Below are 4436 nucleotides of genomic sequence, written 5' to 3'. Positions count from 1 at the left end.
GTAATGCCTGTGTGCAGAAGTCTGCTCCCAACTTCCCCCGCCGGCCCCGCGGAGCAGAGCGCGGCGGCCGCCCCTCTCCCCGGCAGGTCTCTTTGTGCGATCCTTTTTGGAAATGTGAATCCCAGGCAGTCATTACCACACTTTGGCCCCTCTGCCTGCTGGAATTACCCTTTCCGGGGACTTTAATGGGCAAGCGATAGGGTTTTTCGCTGATCCACAGCAGTTTTCGCTCCCTCCCCGTTTTTATGGGTGTATTATAGTTAGGGGTTATATAAATGTTTTTGCGTGTGATAACTGTAAATCCTAACATTTGCAAATGGCCCGGAGGCAAACTAACCTTGGACGGGCAGAGAGAGGGAGGGAGGGAGAGTCTCCCATTACTGCTGATTAAAAGGAGACTTTAATAAGCGTCTAATTCACTCATCGGGAGTTTTATGGAGAAATTAGAGGAGGACAAAAAAAAAGGCGCCTTTAGCGTGGGGGGAGGGGCCCGCAGAGGGGGGCTCCACTGCTCCCCCCGAGCGCCAGCACAGGGCAAAGGGAAGAGGCAGCTGGGCCTGGCCAGGGCCACAGCCTTCCGTCGCAAGAGGGGCAGGAGGGCTTACATGTGGGCCCAGCTCCTGTGGGTCAGGGACGCAGCCTGGAAACACCCGCCGGCCGCCTGCTCCGGGGGCACAGAAAGGACCCGGCGGGGGAGCGGGGGGGGACGCGGTCCCGGGGCCGCACAAAGGCAGCGAAATGCAGGGGCGGCCGCGGAGCGGCCCCCGAGGCGGCCCGGCGGTGCGGGGCCGCGGCCGGCCGCGCACGGCCCCGGTGCAGTGCCGCAGCCCCGTGCCCGCTCCCTGCCTACCTGCTCGGGGCGGGAGGGGCGGAGGCAGGCGGGGCGCGCCGAGCCCGGCCCCGTCCCCACGCGTCTGTGGCCCGGGAGGCCTGGAGACTCGCCCCAGCTCGGCCGGCCCGGTGCGCTAAGAGGCGGCTTTGTCGCAGAAGTGTCTCTTCACATTGTTGGCTTTTTTTTTTTTCTCTCCCTCTCTTTCTTTCTCTCTTTCTTTTTTCCCCCCTCAATGAGGCTGTAAAAGGTCTCCGGCTTGTCTCGTTTTTGTGGCAAACGCTCTCTTGTAAAGAGGAGAGGTTAAAGTGTCGGTGACTGAATAAAGAGCAGCACACGTGGGCTATTACCATTCAGGGCAAACAAACGCAGGGAAGGGAAAAGCCAGCAGCAGGCAGGGCGGGGGGAGCGCGGCCCCCCGGCGCACACACGCACCCAGCCCGCTCTGCCCGCTGCCAGCCCGCCGGCTCCCCGCGGCCGCCGCGGCCCCGACACGCAACCCACCCACGGCTCACAAAGGAGCCGCAGAGGGGGGAGGCATGAGGGGGTCTTAGACGGGGAAAAAAAAGAAAGTAGCTTTAGGGGGAATGTGCTGTGGAGTGTGAAATTGCAGCCCGTGGTGCTCCATATTGTACCAGAAGCTCTCCAAAAACTCATCCTCCAACGTGACCAGAGGTGCTTAGAGGGAGAGAGCGCGGGGCTCTCAGACAGGGGGAGGGGAAGGATGGGGGCCTTTATTCCTTTCCTCCTCTCTTCCTTCTTTTTAATTGTGCATTTAAAACTAAACTTCGGATTTATTTGTTACACTCGCCACCGCGTGCAACCTCGCATCGAGTCTCCCGGGCAGAGCGAGGGCGGGGGAGGGTATCCCTGTCTGCCTCTCGTCGCTGTGTCCTGCCAGGGAAAAGCTCCCCAGACAGCCTTTGATCCGCTTCCACAGCCTCGCACGGCTGCCGGACCGGCCCCGCCACCTCCCTCTCGGGGGGGCGATCCGACCCCCCAACCCCACAGTTAGGGGGTGAGCCCTACTCCGAGCCCTCCCTTCCTGTGAGCTCAAGCTGCGGAGAAGCAGTGAGATGTCTCCTCAGACCAGAAATCACTGTCCTCACGACAAAACACCCCAAAAGTCACCCGGGCAGATTTTATCAAAGCGGCCCCTTCCTCGAAGCCCCCCCGACACACACACACATTGATTCATTACCACGAAAGCTCACATCTCTGGCTTTTCTTTCCTTTCACAGTCAGAGATTTTGGCTCTTATTTCCTCACCCGAGGTTAAATTAATTGTCACAGGTCAGAAAAATATATATAGACGGTCAGGGTAGATTTATCATGTAAATTCGTAAATACAGTGCTGGGGAGTATTGGGGACAGAGCTACCACCCCACGTCACCAATATTTGGGCTGAAAGCGCTCGCCGACTTGGTAAGGTGAAATAGAAAAAAAAAAGCGATTTACTGAGCTGATGAGTTAGCAGCTCAGTAAATTTCGAGGTGGCATAAACACAAAACTTCTGCCCCCACTGCCCCCCAGCACGCCGACCCTATAGCAATAGCTTGCGCTTAACTAGGTCCCAGTGGTAATGAGCGGCCAGCACATGCTATAGAGGCTGAGAGACAACGTGGGTGCAACTTCTGGCTCTGAGACAACGATCGCAGTCAGAACAATTTTGCTAAAGGCCTGAATTTTCCAACAAATTCCCCCCACTGCCCGATCCCTGTTGTTCCCCGGTCTTCACCTTCAGACCAAGCCGATCTCCCTTCCCCCGGGTGGAAGAAGAGGAGAGGAGGCAATTGCCGAGAATAACTTTTGTTTAACCCGTTTCCGAGAGATAATACAAGCAAGGCAAGTTTGAGAAGCCAGCGCAGCACGGGAGAATTGAAAAGACTTTGGAGGAGAGTTGACAAGGCCCTCGTGGTTACGAGTGTGCTGCGGGAGGAGGGGAGAATGGGATCAATAGAGAAGATTTTGGCTTGATCAGCTGGAGAAAGCCGGCTAATGAAGCAGATCCAAAGATCGCTATCGCCGTAACTCCCCCCCAAAGTTTATTTTTCTTGAAATTTCCGCAGAGAGGCGGGCGCCTCTTTTGAAGTGTAAATGTTTCTAGGTTGGGGGGGGAGTAGAGAAGAAGGAGGAGATCCTCAGATCCTCTTTGAGAAAAGAAGAAAGAAAAGAAAAAAGAAAAGAAAGAAAAAAAGAAAAGAAAGAAAAAAGAGAAGAAAAGAAAAGAAAAAGAAAAAGAAAAGAAAAGAGAAGAGAAGAAAAGAAAAGAAAAAGAAAGAGAAAAGAAAAGAAAGAGAGAAAAGAGAGAGAGAAAAAGGAAAGAAGGAAGGAATGTATAGAAAGGAGAGAAAGAAAGAAAGAAAAGGGGACGGAGTGGTTCATTTCAAATGGGACGGGAGAAAAGGCAACCAAGCCTAGTGGGATGGGGACAGGGCTGGGGAGCTCCGTGCGGAGCAGGGGGAGCTGCGACAGGCCTCGCCCTGGTGCGGAGGGGCCACACGGCTCTGCCCTGGCCGAGGCGACGGGCTAGTGTTTTTAATCCGGACAGACTGAAATTGTTCGGTGGATCTGAATGTTGACAAAGCAATTCTAAGCAATTCTGCAGGAAGTCTGCTGTGGGAAGGGGGCACCAGGTGATATTTTGGTATGTGCGATGGGGGAAGGGGCAAGCGAGCAGGGAGCTTTTTTTATCTTTTCCTCTTTTCTTCCCCTTTCTTCTAATTTCTTCTTTTTCAAATTTCTTTTATCTCCATCTCTTTTATTTATTTTCGTTCTCCTTTCCTTCCCTTTCCTTCCCTTCTTGTCGTGAGAAAACGGTCTTAGTTTTCCGAACTCGGGACTCTGCCTCGCTCCCCGCCGCCGATCTAGCTCCGTTTTCGGGAGCGCTCACGGTGTGTATTCCTTGTCGAGTCTCTTATCACTGCCCTTCTCATCATCGAGAAGGGGAGACAGCAAGGGGAAGGGAAGAAATCAGGGCAAAACACATTCTGGGGGAGAAATTTCAGATCTGCCGCCCTGCCGGCCCCGGCCCACCACGAAGTTGTTACCTCCTTAACGTGCGACCAGCAGTTACCCCGGCCCAGAGCATCTCCGTCAGAGACAAATGAACTCTCCCAAGCGCTAGTGACTGCACAGCGCACGGAGACAACGAGCAAGTCCCCTGAAAGCAGAAGCCCTGCGGATGGAGGCAGTTAGGAAAGGTAGCTGTAACACTGGAGGATGTTTCCCTTCCTAATGGGGCTGTTGGAGGCTCCCACGCTCATGCCCGGCCCCTGCCTGCCGGCTGCACTGTGCGTGAGCCCGGCCCTCGGCGTTGCCTGGCCCGCAGGGCCTGGGGCGATCGGGGCTGGACGAGGAGAAGGGACGGAGATTGCTCGGAGGAGGAGAAAGAAAAAGAGCCGCATTTAGCCGCAGGCGGTGCCCCAGCAGCTCGGCGGGCCGAAGGGGTTAACTGCAGCGACCGGCAGCGCAGTTCCAGCCCCGACGCGAACAGGAGTTGTTTGGCGGGTGGGGGGGAGTTAATGGCAAATGGCTCTGCGACTGTGTCCGTGTCCGTGTGTGCGTGTATGTGCGTGTGTCCGTGTGTCCGTGTGTCCGTGTGTGT

This window comes from Rhea americana, unplaced genomic scaffold, assembly GCF_003343005.1.
Source record: "Rhea americana isolate MKP2758 unplaced genomic scaffold, rheAme1 scaffold_93, whole genome shotgun sequence".
Classification (NCBI taxonomy): domain Eukaryota; kingdom Metazoa; phylum Chordata; class Aves; order Rheiformes; family Rheidae; genus Rhea; species Rhea americana.
Note: the sequence above shows the minus strand (reverse complement) of the source record.